At 27.6% G+C, this 16,881-nt stretch overlaps 1 protein-coding gene across 1 annotated transcript in view; it reads left to right on the forward strand.

Annotated features, from left to right (window-relative positions):
• Nucleotides 1-16,881, forward strand: part of LOC117171849 (metabotropic glutamate receptor 8-like) — a 697,914-nt gene that overhangs the window by 393,223 nt on the left and 287,810 nt on the right. The gene's annotated exons all lie outside the window — the stretch shown is intronic.

Below are 16,881 nucleotides of genomic sequence, written 5' to 3' on the forward strand. Positions count from 1 at the left end.
CAGGGCCGCTAAACCATTTCTGTTGGATTTGGATGCATGACGCAACCTGGCGCAACTTGTGCGTCGAGAGCGCGTTCCTAATTCTCTTTGCCACGCTTGAGTGAGCACCACCTTTTATTCGGTTCCGAGGCTCCCCTCTTTAACAAATTAGCGAAATTAGCAGTTCTAGAAACGCACAAATCTACTTTGCGAAAATGCAGGTACCAGTGAACTTAGATTTTTAGTGTGCACTGTAAGTTTGCATGAAATTCTAAAAGATTACATGAGATTGCAGAAGATTTCGTGGATTATAGGAAAAGAAAATTCATTATTGAAAATTATTATATGGAAAACAATTATAGGATAATCAGCATTGAAATAAATAATACAAAAATATTAAACGGGTTAATGTAACTTCATAAAAATTTTTTAAATCTATTAAGATTTTTTTAATCTGTTAAAATCTGTTGAAATCTATTAAATTTTGTAAAATTTGGCAAAATCTTCAAAATAATTTGAAATCTTATACATCTGAACCTCCTTTCCTTAAATTATTGAAATACATAGAAATCTCTTGAATTAAAAGTTGATTTATTGCGTAGAGTACAAGTCATTTTTAATCCCCTGAATGTAAATTGAAGTAATCTCATCCCTTAAAGATTTCTGGAAAAAGTTAAAGTCCCTAAAAATCTTTAAAATCCCTTAAAATCTTAGTGGCTTAAAAAAATCCTTTATATCTTATGAAATTGAAGAAATTTCACAAGATTTAAAGAACTTTATTAAATTTTCAAGGATTTTAAAGGATTTCCACTGTATATTTAGAGAATATTAAGTAATGAGCTTGCTTCAATTTATATTTAAGGGATTTAATATGATTTCTTCTTATGATCATGCATTTTCACGAGTTCTAAATATTTGTAGGGATTTCAAAGAATTTCCGAATATTTCCAAAAATTTTAAGGATTTTATTTTCCTTTAGATGATTTTGCGAATGGCAAGAAATTTTAAAGTATTTCTGAAGAACTCGAAGAAATACATTTATTTTATTTTCAAAGTGTTTTCAGGGATTTCAAATAATTTTTAGGGAATTTTAGGGAATAAATGAAATTTTAAGAAATTTCGACTAATTTCAAGATGTTAAATCTTTTGAAATAATTTCAAGCCATTAACAAAATTTCAAGGGATTTGAAAAAAAATGCTAAGAACCTCAGAATATTTTAAGAAATTACTATATAACTAAATTCTAGAAAATGAAATTTTATTTTAAGAGATTTAAAGTTGTTTTCGCGAATGTTACCAGATTTAAATGACTTTCATAAATCTCCAAGGATTTTGAATGTTTTCTGCTTGTTTAAATGGATTTTCAAGATTTCTTAAGATTTTTAGGAATATCACAAAATTAAGTGGAATTTCAGAAGATTTCGAGGAATTTCACAAAATATAAAGGAATTCCTCTGAACTCTATTTCAAATATTTTAGGTGATTTTACGTTTTTCAAGGATTTTTATAAGATTTCTAGAAAACTTTAAGGAATAGGTTAAATTTTATTTCAAGGGATTTACTAATTTTGTTTTTCAAGTGATTTATACGGATTTCAACAATCTCAAGATTTTTTAGGATTTTAAAATATTTTAAAGAATATCAAGGTAACAGAATTTTAAAAAATGAAATTTCAAAGGACTTCTAACGATTAAATTTATTTCAAAGGATCTTCACTTATCTTGAAGAATTTCCCAAGAATTAAAGGATTTATTGAATTTCCAAAGATTTCAATGAAATTTCAACCAAAAATGATCAATTTTCAAAAAAAAAGGAAAAGTTGCATTTCAGGTTAATAATATTTATTTTTAACGAACTTTCAACAAAATAATTGAATACTTAACCATTGAGATGAAAATTAAAAAAAAAACATTTTTAGCAAAGTAGTAATTTTTACCTAAGCTATTGAGTTTCCGAGTTAAAAATACCAACTTCCAATAAGTAATGTAAGAGTAGATATTTCAGCCCAAAAATATTTTATTTAAAAAAAAAAACCGTTGAATTAACCCAAAAGAACGAATTTTCTCCAAATTGTTTAATTCTCAACCAAAGAAGATAAGTTTTCAATCAAACAAATGCTTTTTATCAAACAAAAGGATTGCAAATTTGGTGGATTAACTTTGATATGTTTTGTGAGGAATCATCATGTAATTTGAGGAATCGCATGGTAAGAGAACGCCGAAAGAGGGGGGGGGGAGAGACCGAGAGGGAGAGCATCTTCATGTTTTCTTAACGTGGCAGTAGTGGGGACATCGAAAAGGAGTTTTTTAGATCCATTGCAATTGCCGCATAAAATGAGGACGCGATTACAGACTGAAGATATAGGCAATGTGTAAGAGAGAGAGAGGCTTCCGTTAGAAAGAGACAGAGACTCCGGTAATTTGTTCCATTTTCTACCGCCCGAAAAGAATTTTTAATCCAAAAAAAGTTGCATTTTCAACCAAAAAGATTTCAGTTCGATTTTGAAGACCAAAATATAAAGTTTATATAGAAAGTTAATTCTCTACAAAAATAGTCGAATTTTCAACAAAAGAATAAAACTTTTAGTAAGAAGCATGACTTTCTAACAAAATTGTTGAATTTTCAACTTAATAATAACATATTCAACAAAAAGATAAAATATTTAAACAAAAACATAGGGCAAGTAAACTACTAACAAGAATATTGTATCAGAGGGTCTGAAAAACATCAATGATGAAAGCCTATAATTTTTTCCTGACCAATTAATTCACCGGTTTGGAAAATTAAAAATAATTCTGCGGATTTGAAGATATTTTGAAATATTGGATGGAGTTTCACAAGATTTGAGTATGTGATCAAATCTCCAAGGATTTCAAGGGATTTCAAAGATTTTTTAGAGGTTTATATGGGTGTTTAAAAAGAGAAGTTTAACAAACAAGTTTAGTTTAATTCATGTTTAAGAGATTTTAAATATTTTCTACTCATCTTCACTTATTTAAATAGACTTTTATGATTTTTTAATATTTTAAGGAATACCCAGAAATTATAATACGTTCAAAGGATTTTTAAGATTTTAAACTTAAAGAAAAATCTAAAGAATTTCGAGAGAATTCACAAATTGAAAGGGATGTCTATTTTTTTGAGATTACTAAACATTCAAAGAATGTTATAAGGCTTAAGAGATTTGTTAAAACTGAAATTTCACCAAATTTGAGGCATTTATACATATTTTTCAGAATTTATGGAATAAATTCAATTGATTTTATTCAAAAGAGATTTAAAATGATTTCTACCGATTTTAAACTATTTTAAAGTTTTCAAGGTATCTCCATGGATTTTTACAGTTTGCAAGAGATTCCAAAGTAATTTCGTGAACTTCAATAATATTTAAATATTTATTCAGAATTTTTAAAGATTATGATTCCATCATTATTTCAAAAAGACAGAAAATTGACAAACTGTAGAGCTGAATAAGCGTAAAAGTTTTAACTTTGACATACTAAAGTACATATTTATGAGACACTTTCTGCTCAACTTTTTTGAAAAATGAAAGAAGCTTTCTATTCTATATTCTATTTTTAATTTATATTTAAGCTTCCTTTGTGCTTTATAAGCTCCTTTCAAAAGCTTAATTAACACAATTAAAATAGCGCTGCTGTAACGTTCCCGTTAAATTTTATTAATTACACTTTACTAAATAACATGCTGAAAAAATTCAGAATGAAAAAGGTGACTATGAAATTTAATTTAAATCTTTAAATACTAACTACGCTGTGAAACTTAAATAGAAAATAAAACTTAAGTTTTGAAGAGTCCACAAAGTCACTTTCCAGGAAAGAATGTGCTCTAAAAGTATCTTAAGGCTCTTAAAACGACTCGAATTTCCTCTAGATCCACACTGCGTCTGCAATTATGCATTTATTAATGTGATATTGCGAAGATATAATTTCATTGCAATTATACTGGCCTGAACAGAGATATTATTCCAAAAAATATTCTTGTTTTTTGTAATTAAAAATTTAGGTTTTTTGGCACCTGTAAAATGCAACATGCTAGCTATTGTGTATGCCGGGCTGCAGTATGGTTTGTATTTATTGAGTAAAATGAGACAATTAAATTTCCAGGTTAGAGTTTCTGCCCAATAGCCTCATAAAAGAGCATTTTTCAAAAATAAATGATCTCAGATTATTCAGAAAGGTTTTCGAAATATTTGATAAACATCCACTTTTTCGACTTTTGTAGATGTACTATTGATCTGGCAAAACCCTAAGTCATTTTGAGAGCCTTAAGGATTGCGAAAAGTTGAAACAAACTCAAATATCTTTCGCCAATTCTAATTGGTGATAAGCTTCTGTAATTAAATTCTTATTCGGCTTATCAAGAACAAATTTTTTTGATTTTGTTCTTCTAATATTAAAGAATATATACAATTTAAAATTAAAGAACAGCAAATTTATAAATATTAAAAGTTAACATTTTTTTTGAAACGAGATAAATAATTCAATAAATTATAATACCTAACAGATTGACATAAAATCATTAATAACTATACATTTGTTCATTTTCACAAAAGCAAAAATGAATTTTATCGATGATGATAATAATTTTGACTTATGTTTTTAATGGAATGAAATAGACGCTCGTTTTTTAAATTTATTCTCGAGAAGAGAAACAATAAATTTTTTGGTTACGTGCTATTATCAAAACCTTTAGAAAGTAACAAGTTTGAAATTCCAGGTCATTAAAATTAAGAAAAAATGGTTTTCATTAAAATCAACATTATTATTATTATTAAAAAATTCTAATAAATAAGAACTTTTCTGCATTAAGAGCATTCGTATTAAAATACGGAAAATTCATGAATTCATAAAAAAAATTAATACTACAGAATAAGAAATTAGAAGCCCTTCAATGTATTTGAATTGGTGATCTTTAACTCTGCTAATACTATAATTACTTTTTAAGTTTTCAGCATAATCGTCTAATCACTTTAAATGTCACCAATTTATTATCACATAAAATAATTCAATTATTGATTTGATTTAAATAATCTTTCGAGTTTGAAAAGGCTTTTTTTATCTCCAATTCGTCTTCTAGATTAAAAAAGGAAACATTTTCAGTATGCATATTTTTCTTCAATTGGGAGGGAGGAAATTTTGGTGTTTAGTTTTTTTCTGAATATGATGAAGAAATTTGTGTTTCCAGTTTATTTCTGAATCAGAATAGGCACATGTCGTATTTTTCATTTTTTTATTCAGTAGAAGGACTAGTAGGTGGGGGATCCTGTGATTTTTCTTAAAATAAAAAGGCGGAAGTTAAAAAAAATCTGAATTGGCAGAGGGAAATTTTCTACTTTTAACGTTTTTTTTTATTTGGAGGAAAGGAAATTTTTGTTTTTAATTTCTTTCTGAACAATAAATGAAAAATTTTTGTTTCAAATATTTATTTCAGTCAAATAAGAGTGACCTAAAAAATTCGAGGGGATTCAAAAGACTTTAATGAAATTCATAAGAATCTTGAAGAACATAATTTCACAGAATTTAGATAATCTAGAAATATCATTTTAATTGAGTAAAATAGGAGATAACACAATACAGCATGAATTCAACTAAATTTAAGTTAATTAGACGAAAACTTAGAGCAAGAAAAGAAAACGAGCGAATTAAATAAAATTTGAGTACATTAAGAGAAATTTAAGGAAAATGAGAAGAATTTGCTAAAATTGATAAAAATTTCAGGTGAATTATAAACAGTTGAAGTAAGTTGAAAACAGTTTAAAAATAAATTCAAACATTGGCAAAAGTTGAATTAAAAAAAATGCAGGGAACTTCAAAAGAATTTGACGAAATGCCTAAAAATTCAAGCTGAGTTTGAAAGACTCTGCAGAGAAATTCAAATTAATTTAAATTAGCAGAAAAGAATTTAAAAAATTGAAAATTTTCTACTAATTTCAGTAAAGTGGAAAAAGAATGCAGGAAACCTGATAGTGTTTCGATGAAATTCAAAAGAATTTGAGTAAATATAATTGAAAAAAATGTTTAAAATCCAGAAATTTCCATTGAATTGAGTAAAATATGAGTAAATATAATTTAAAATGAATGTAACCGAATGTTGGTAAATTCAAAACATTCAAAAAATGAAAGACAAACAATCATTTCATTAAAGTTTGATTGAATTTAGAGAACAAATTATGTTAAATGTTAAGAATTAGATCAAATTCATAAAAATACAAGCGATGTTATAATAATTTAATAAAGTATTTGCTTAATTCATTGAAGTTATTAAATTTTTATTAATTTTTAAATAATTCAAGAAATTTCAAAATAATTTGCTGTAATGACTAAAATTGTCGATGAGTTTAAGATACTTAACGGTTTAGCAAAATTCGAGTGACTCTAGAAGAGTTCAAGGGAATAGAAAAAAATTGATAATATGGCTAAGAATTCCAAACAAGTATAAGGGACTTCAGGAGGCTTTGAAAGTTGAGCGAGTCTAGACATTATTAAGACAATTCTAATTAAATAAATTTTTTAAAAAGAATTTAAGGTGAATTCCAAATTAGTTCTAATCGGATGAAAAAATTATCGAAATACAACATTTTTCGCGGATTTCAGAAAAATTTGCTTGAATTGGGAGTCTTAAAAAATTCTAGAGGCTGAATTGCATTTAAATCTATTGAACTGGGAGTAAACGAACGCAGTTCAAAATAAATTTAACAAAATTTAAGTAAATTAAAAAAAAAGTAAATAAAACCAACCCATAAATAAAAAGAAATGAAAAGAAACCGATGAAATTACTAAAAATATAAGGTAATTTAAAAAAAAAATCAAATGTATTGGAAAAAATACCAAAATATGAAAAATATTAATTAAAATGATTAAACTAAAAGTTAATTCAGAAAAATGGAAGCGTATTTAAAGGAATTTAAAAACGGAATAGAATCAGTGGATAAGAATCTGATATAATCCATAATATTTTAAGGTGAATTTCAAAGTCATCAGAGTGAATTAAAGAAATAAAAATTCCAAAAAGGATTAATAGAATTCTGTGGCTTTCAAAGAAATTTCAAAGAATTCAGGCTGAATTCAAAATGATTTAAATTAATTTTTAAAAATTTAATAAAATTCAGAAAGCCTCGTGTTCGTGTTGCAAACCCAAGAGAGAAAAAATGTGACTAAACGTGACTGTGTTCTTGCACTGAATGATGATGGAAATAAGCCTTAATTAATAAAGATTGATTAAAATTATTTATAATATAATAATAAGCCAAAAATGAAATATCTTCATTTTTAGTTAGAAAAATTAATTTTACATGAAAATCGAATTTTTCAAGAAAACAATTACACTTTTACCTCAAGATATAATTCATTAACCGAAAAATATTTTAATTTTCATTCATAAACAGTTAAGTTCAACCAAAATTTACAAATTTGTTAAAAAATAGTTGAATTATTAACTAATATAAATAGTGAAATTTTCAAATAAAAAATATTAATTTTACACTTACAATAAAACAGTTGAATTTTAAGTTCGAGAAATTAATGTTCAACCAAATAAAATTTATTTTTAACAGAAAAGTGAAGTTTTCAAGCAAGCAGATGAGTTATCAACCAAGAAGTTTATATCTTACCAAAAAAGAGAAATTTCAACCAAAGAGTAGAATTATTAAATAAAAAACATCAATTGAAAAAGATATAGATAAGTTTTTAATACAATTTTTTTAAACAAACCAGTAACATGTTCAACGAAAGAGGTGAATCTTGAATCAAAAATGTTTTAATTTTCAACCAAAGTCATGAATTGTCACCCGAGAAGATTAATTTTCTACCAAAAAGGCGAATTTTGAACTTAAAAGAATGACTTTTTAACAAAATTGTTCAATTTTCAACAATATACTACGATTATCAACAAAATTCTTCAATTTTGAAACAAAGAGATGAACCTTGAACCAAAAGTTATTTTAATTTTCTTCAGTAAAAAGGTTCGGTATTGGGGCTGACAGTGATGATAAATCCAGATTTTCTGAACTGCTTTGTCTCTTTCTTGTTACTTTCGTTGCTTGGCCACGCCTGAATAAACACAGAACATCCCCCTGCAGCACCTTAGATTAATTTCCGCAGCAGGACGTCAATTCTCTGAATCGTTAAATCCTGAATGACTAAATTCAGATTCGAATTTCGTATTTACTCTTTACATTTCTAAATGTCATAGATTGAAAATATTAAAGAAAAAATATTATCAATTTTAGGAATTAATTGTTTGACCATCCTTAAAATAAAATTACAAGAATCGCTGTGACTCAATTTTCTTTTGTAGTTGGATTTATTTGCTATGAACTCGTGATCTCGTGCAACCTTTGTCTTTCACTGCTTTGTCGAACAAAGATAGGCGGGTACTGCTTTCAACTCAAATGGGTACCCTTTTTATATACAATATACATCGAAAACAATTTGCACTGAAGAGCTCAAGTAATCTCCTTCCTCTCAAGAACGATTGTTACCTCTACCTTCATTGCATCGTAATGTCAGTTTTACTGTAAGAAAATATATTTTCGATTTCCTCTTCTATTCCCACCACATTTCTCAACACTTTTAACACAATGGCTACAACTTTTAAAAATTCAACTGCCGTTAAAAGGTCTGTTTTATATTTTTCATGACGGTTTGCGGTTCGGCATACAAATTCTGTCCGGAAAGTATCCTAGCTTGTGTTTTACCAGGAGTAAGAGTTAATTCTGGTCAATGACGATGATGTCATCTTCAAATGACGCCCCTTTGGAAACCTCAACCTTTTTCCAGTGATCCTCATATTTTGAAAAGAATTTAAAGTCACCTTTCGGAATACACTGGAACTTGGATTTAAGGCGCACGGGTTTAAGCCGTTCTGAGAATTTCTGCCGTGGTGGTTTGAAACCGTGCCTGGCGTCCCAAGGGTTAGAAGGGTGGGGGGTTGCTCTAATGAGCAGTCGTCAACTCAACTACGACTACCCGGGACCTCTTCCCCCTCTACTACGCTGGTGGGCGACGAATTCCCTTCCTGCACTGCTGACTGGAAGTAGGGTCGGAGTATTCACCGACCATTTTATTACTGCGAATGTGTCGTTGACCGCGGGCGTATTTAAAATGAATCAATTTTTTTTCTCTTGTGATCTGAAATTGTAGTTGAATGATAGATTTTTTAATAGAGTGAAGGATAAATTACGAATTACAAATTTTCCAAAAAGTTAAACTTCAAACTGAAAATAAAATGTGTGAACTTTTAGTTTAAAAAGTAAATTTCCAACAAACAATTTTCAACCAAATTGCGGATTTATCAACCAAAATATTTGAATTTGCAATAATAACGAAAATTTTAAATTAAGTTACTAGATTTTCTCCATTATTAAGATTTTTATGAAATTTTAGAATTTACTGTTTCATACTATAATATCATCAGGGTGGAGATTCGGCGGTCGATTTTAAGTTCCCGATTATCCCCAGTCAAGGTTTCCAATTTTTCTGGTCAATTAAAAGTAACATATTCATATTTTCCGCAAAACGCACAAGTTTATTTTAATTAATGGCATTCGTTATAAACACCATTTCATACAACAGAGCGAAACTTTGCAAAATTAATTAATTTTAAAACAAATACTTCAATTTTCCAATAAAAAATATCAACTTTTCACCAAAACTGGAAAGATGAATTTTAAGCAATAATATTAATTTAAAAAAAGAAAACGTAATTTTCGAACAAATAAAAAATTTTTAAACAAAATATATACATTTGTAACAAAATAGGGAAATTTTTAATTAAAGAAAACAAGTTTTCAACAAAACAGTTGCATTTTGAACAAAAATAATAATTATTTTCGAATAAAAAATTGTATGGTAAAATTTTTGTAGAAAAATTAATTTCAAACCAAAAATAATATTTTCAACTAAAGCAATAAACCTTGAACTAAAATTGTTGAATTTTAAATTTTAATAAGATGAATTCACACGGAACAATGCAGAGAAATTTTCCGTTATTATTATTATCATTAGTATCAAAAAAAGTTCACCATGCAATTATTCTAGTTAACAATTATACTGCTTTACAGCTCTCACTAAAATTATATTTAATTAAGTTATTATTTATATTAAATAACAAATTATTATTTTCGCAACTGAAAGAATTTCTAAATGATGTAAAATAATACAAACATATAACTGTATTAGTGAAACATGAAATATATATAACATTATATTTTATGTAACAGTAAATTCTGAAACTTTTTATAAAAAATCGTATTAATGGAGGCAATATTATAATTTGGTTAAAAAATTCCATTATTGTTCAAAATTCAGCTGTTTAGTTAACAATGTGATAAATTTTAATGTTGTTAATAAATATAAATATAATATAATAAATTTAAAGATGAATTTTATTTTTTTAATATATTAAATTTAAATAATAATTATAAAAAAGCTTGAACAATTCATTTGTTTCTTTAGTTTCTTTTAAAAAATAAGAAAAATAATTGCTTATAATGTTGTCAACAAAGTCATGAACAAAATGCATTTTTTCTGCTGCGTAACGATTAGCTATTTTAAATGCATAGCATCAGTATGAAATATAACAATTAATAATGTTTGCTTACAATCTTGTCCAAAAATTTTAGTGTGGCGCCGAGCGGGTCCCGATCGAGAAAAATGTGGGCCCGATAGGGTAGTCTGTCTAGCGCTAGACCGTAAATGAAACGCCCTACCCGACCGGGCCCAGATCTAGGCATCCAAAATGTGGACCCGATCTGGCCCAGATATGGCCACTTTAATTATTTATTTCTATAATTAGTAAAATTTGGAAAGATTTTATGGTTATATTTTTTCAACTTTGCATTTTACAAAACTTCAAATTTTCAATGTTCTACATTATATATCATTATACATTATATTTCATTTTTAATATACCACATTACATTATCTGTTTGTATTGCATTATTTATCGATAAGAGTTTGCATTTTGAGGAAAACTACTATGCTTTGACAAACAATGTTTAAATTTCGAACTATTACATAGACACACAAATGAATTATTAACAATTGTTTTTAATATTTCATGTAAAAAACATGAATTTCCATGATTATTGCAAATCACGAAAAAAGGATACCTGTTTATTAACTTGTTTATAATTTGATATATAAAAAATTGTTGTTACTTGGATGCATTTTAAATTCATTCTCTACTGAAAAACTTATGGAAATTAATAGCATTAAACGGAAAGAAGTAAGACAAAATATTTTTGGTTGAAATATGATATTTTGAAAAGAAGAAAAAATGCAATTTTGTGAATTTGTACCCAAACTTACAAAAAAGTTTCAATAGTTCCTATTTTTCTATTATCTATTTAATAAACTATAGAAACACCTACATATTTTTTCATTTTCAAACAAATTTTTTTCTTTTTTCATGAACCTTAAAACAAGCCATTTTTACAAAAAGATCCGTAAAATTTCAGGTACACAGGACCCGTGAGAAATCGAACAAAATAAAAAAAAAATTAGTATAGTTTATGGAAATATAAAAGAAATCTCAATCCTTTCTTATTACGAAAACTTGTTTTCTGACTGTTTTGGTCTAAGATGATTGACTAGAATACACTTTACCTGAAAAAAATTGAAAAAAGAATTTGACCATACACAAAAACTGTAAAAACTTGATAATTTCCACTTCACTTACCCAATGGTGAAAAAAATCCGGTCATAATTGAACTGACGAGCGATTTTGATCTAAAGATGTTTCTTTTTTGTGTACTGTGTGACTTTAAATGGTTTCAATTGAAACCTTTTCAGAATTCACGAACCTTAAAATTCGACATTTTTTATAGAATCCCTTTTTTACCATTTTTTTACAATTTCGAACGTGAGTGCAATGTTCTCAAAGAGAAGAATCCGTAGTGCTTTATGATTCTTGTTTTCACGATTGAAGTAGAACAATCTGGTATTCTATTCCCTTTGTCAATTAAAGAGTTCATAGAGACTTTTTTTCTTCCGTGATTATTGATTGCCTTTCATTTACAAAAAAATGGTGCTTATTTGTTTCTCTTTGTAATATACTTTTTCATTTAAATGCAGTATTTTTTACATATACCACAAATGTTCTTCGACGAATAAAGATCCTTTTTTATTAAGCTCCAATAGATTTGGAACCCATGTAAGCTAATTCGCGGTCAGTTGCTCTTACCACTAAGCTACCGAAGATCGACAATCATTTTTCCAAAGTCGTATGATGTCTTTCGAAACGGGATTCTATCTAAACCTACATTTCCAATTCTTAAGGAATTTATTTGTGCATTTGTAATATTTATTATTATAGAAAAATAAGACAAATAATCGTAATTAGAATTTAACATCTAACAAATTCCTAAGGAATTTAAAATTTAGGTTCAAATAGAATTTTGTTTCGGAACGCATCATATATGACTTTGGATTAAAAGACTCCCGATTCCCCGTAGCTTAGTGGTAAGAGCACCTGATCGACAGTCCGCTTCCGTGGGTTCGAATCTTATAGTAATTAATAAAAACGAAAATCTTTTTTCGCCAATAATTAGTTTTGAAATATTTGTTATTATAAAAAGTAGTCCAAATGATCGAAATTTAACTTTAACAGCTTGAATATTTATTCACACTACTCGACAGCTATTTAACATCTTTTAAAATGTGTAGAGATTCACCATTTTTATCAACTTTCTTAAAAGGAGTAATTCAAAAACTACGTCACATTGTTATGTATTGGCGGGGGGGGGGGGGGGGGGTAGTTTTTTTGATTTTTGGTTATGTATATGGGGATGAAAGTAACAGGTTTTTTTAAAAATGTTTTGTGGAGTAGAGAAAGTGTTTCACTTGGAATGTGACATCACACATGGCAAATATAAATGTTAATTAAAATATCTGAACCCCTCTTTTACCACTAGTTTCAAGAGAACTCTTATTTTTGTCGTTTTTCGTAATTCGAACCGAATTATTAGAACCCGATAAAAAAATCCACCTAGTTTTAATCAAAATGACTTTTTTTTAATTTTTAAATCTACTATTATTTTTTTGTTAAGAAAGTATCTTCAAAAATTCAACTCTCGCTTTAAAAATTAATTTTTTGGCAGAAAATTGATATCTTTTAATCAAAAGTTCTACTATTTGGTTAAAAATTAAACTATTTTTTTCAAAGCTCATTTTTTAAATGAAAATTCATTTATTATCGGCAAATTAAACTATTCTATTTTGTGTTCAATATTGATAGATTTTTCTTGAAAATTCAACAGTTTGAAAAAAGGTTGTCTTTTTAAATTATAAATTCATGTGTCCGCTGGAAAGTGTGTCCTTTTGGGTTTAAAAAAACTATTATTTTTATAAAAAATCAACCATCTTCTTTAAAATTAACTTTTTGGTTAATTACACAACTATTCAGTTGAAAATGTGTCTCTTTCAAATAAATTCTACTGTTTTTATTTAAAATTAAAATCCTTTTTAAATGAAATGTTAAATATTGCATTTTTCGTTAGCAATTGATCTTTTTTGTTAAATTGGACTGTTTTTTATCTAAAACTAAAACCATTTTCTAGTTGAAATATCAACTATTCCATCTTTGGTTGGGATTTCATCTTTTAAGTTAAATTTTAATAATTTTTATCAAAAATTAAAATCTTTTCTTCACTGAAATATTAACTACTTATATTTTTCCGTTACAAATAATTAATCTTTATTAATTTGAAATTCAAATATTCTTAAAATATTTTCTCTTATGCTCAAAAATGTAGGTTAAAAATTTAAATATTTTGTTGAAAATTCGTTATTTGGTTTTGGTTAAAGTTTAATATTTTTCTTTGAAAATGTAAAATGCCGGTTGCCAATTCACCTTCTTTGGTTGGAAATGCAACTGAATGGTTAAAATGTAACTATTTTATTGAAAATTCGTTACTTTTGCTTAAAAGTTTAACTATTTGGTTTTAAATGCAACTGTTAGGTCTGAAAAATAATTTTTTTGTTTTTCAAGAATTCAACTATTTGTTTGAAATATTACCTTTTATGATTTTATAAAAATGAAATATATTTGGGCTTCTAATCTTAAGCTCTTTATATAAAATTCAATATTGTAGCTATAGATTAATTTGATTGAAACGTCACACATTATTTACTTAAAATATACTTCAAAATGTATTAAAACAACTTTCACTTAATTTCGTGGAAAAAATTCTGTTGATAGAAGTTTGAAAATGTTGTTGCTTTCTTTAGCATCATTGTGTCAAGTTATCGACTCGTTGAGAATTACCATCCTCTTTTACGTGCTCTTTTCTCAAGTTACAAAGTTGCAAAGTTCATCTTTATGGTATTTCTTTTCGTATTGTTTCCCTACACGAAAATTTTCACTTTAAATATCATTTATCATTAATTCTTATTAACAGATTATTCTTGTTTCTCTACTTTACAAGTCCTATAGTTAATGTTTCTGTATACTAATTAATAAACATCAATCGGGAAAATAATAGCCATGACAGTAAACATACTGGATGCAAATCAGAAAACAATAATACTCCCTCGCTAAGGTTTTCAAAAGTTTTCAGAAATTATTATTAAAAACACATAGAATTGTATAATAGCAGCTTTTGAGAACGATTAATAACAAACTCCAGGTTCAGCTAATCGCAATCTTAAGCAAAAATCCGCAGAAACCCATGAAAATAGTCAATGAATGAAATCACAGAAACCGGTTATATTAAACACCATTATATATGAATTTCAAACTCCAGTTTTTGTTAATAACAATCCCTATAAATAAAAAATCTCCCAGTAAAAGTCAATGAAGCAACATTGACGGAAAACCTTTATTAATGATTAATAAAAGATTTAATAGAAATTTTAGACCAAACAAACCCCAGAAACGATTATTAAAAATCCCTTTGAGTTGGTGACAAGAAACGCTGTTAGTAATTAAAAACAAAATCCAGCACTAGAAAGATCTCGCAAAACCACTAGCAGAGATCAATACAACAATCCCCAGAAACACCTCATTACAACCCCTATTAACTTTTGATAACAGCTCCAATGAACAAACCGTAGCAAAGTTCCATGAAACAAACCACAAAATCGTTTAAAAACAAGCCTTATTAACTCCTTAATACAATACCTATTAGTTGTTGATAAGAACAATTTGAATCTCCTAGAAATAATTACCCCAACAGTAGTGAATAAAAACTATCTAGAAACGTTTAACAAAAACCCTTATCTATGATGAATGATATATCTCGGAGAACCGATCGCTAACAACTCCAAGCAACACGCTGCTAAAATCTCGAGCAAAGATCAACAATCCAAACTCCAAAAACGGTTGATAACAAATACTAACACTCACTAATAACATTCTCTGGTAAATATTGGTAAATTTCAAAGCAATAATAACCCCCATAACGATCAATTACACAATAACCATCAACTTTTAATAGAAACCCTTGACAATTATTTTAAAAGCATTCCCTAGAAACTTTGGAAAACAACCTATAATTGTCTAATAATTGTCCTAATAACGCCTAGCAAATATAAACTTGAAAAACTCACACAAACTCTTAAGAACAACCTTCAGAATATCCAACAATAACCACTGACAATAACGATTTTCCTATTGAAGATGAATAAAAAAACCCAGTGAGCCTTAATAAAATCTCCTATCAATGATTAATCATAAATCCGCTGGAAAAATTCGCATACAGTCTTAAGAAACAACCCCTAGAAAGGGTCAATAAAAATAATCCGAGAAATGTTTATTATGATCCTCTATTGACTGATTATAGCAGCCCTTTCTAATTTTTAATGAAAGCCTTATTAGTCCATAATCAATACTTGTAGAAATGACAATGACTAGCAATGACTTTGCTCTAATAAAGGGAAATAAGACAACCTTCAGTTAATTAAAAAACTCCTATCACTAATCAAGAACACATTCTCTAGAAAGTTTTAGTAATATCCCTTAGAATATCTCAGTATTACCCCTAGCAAATGCCAATAAAACAAACCACAGAAACGTTTAATAAAAACGCCCACTAAATGTTGGAAACAACTCTGATAAATTGTCCATAAAAACCTGGAGAAGTGGCTAATAAGAACCCCTGGCAATAATAATGTCTTATGTTCTTTCTTTGCATTAGAAAATTCAAATTTTCAAATAAAAAATAAATATTCTTATTAGTTCGAAAGTTGTAGCAAATTTTTATATATGCACTTAATGGTATGAAACACTAATATGAAATTATAAATCCGAAATAAATTTTTGCCCTATTTAATATTTTTTTGAACATGTTAAGAGAACGTATTTTTTTATTGAGTTAAATGCACACTTTTTTGGAGAAAGTGGAATATGTCAAACCTCGAATTTTTTCATCTTGAACCAAAGAAACGCGTTATTATTTTCTTGCACAAAAATAAATTTTTTGTGATGTTAAAAATGTTTCATAATTGTGTAAACTTTTATCAAACATTAAGAAACATTTATTGTAATTTCCAGAAACTTGTGAGTTTATATCCAAAGAAAGAGCAGAAGATACGGTCGAATATAAAAAAGATTTTGCTGGTAAAAGTATGGTATGGTTGAGCATGCTGATTGTTTCAAGGAACTTTTATGATTTATTAAGGCTGTTATTAACGGCTGCTGGAAATTTCTTTAAATTAGGAAAGGGGGGGGGGGTGATTAATTGTTTCTGAGTTTTATGTTATGAACCTTCGCGAGATGTCAGTGTTAGTTGTCGTTGGGGGTTGTTGTCAACACGGAAAAAAAATTCTTGAGGCGAACGATTGAATAGAGAATATATTAAACTCAAAGAAAGTGTACGCTTGAATTAGGTAAAACGTTTAGTTAGAAGAGTTACACATTTAGTTACTTTATGTAAATTGTTCT

Source organism: Belonocnema kinseyi, chromosome 4, assembly GCF_010883055.1.
Source record: "Belonocnema kinseyi isolate 2016_QV_RU_SX_M_011 chromosome 4, B_treatae_v1, whole genome shotgun sequence".
Taxonomy (NCBI): Eukaryota; Metazoa; Arthropoda; class Insecta; order Hymenoptera; family Cynipidae; genus Belonocnema; species Belonocnema kinseyi.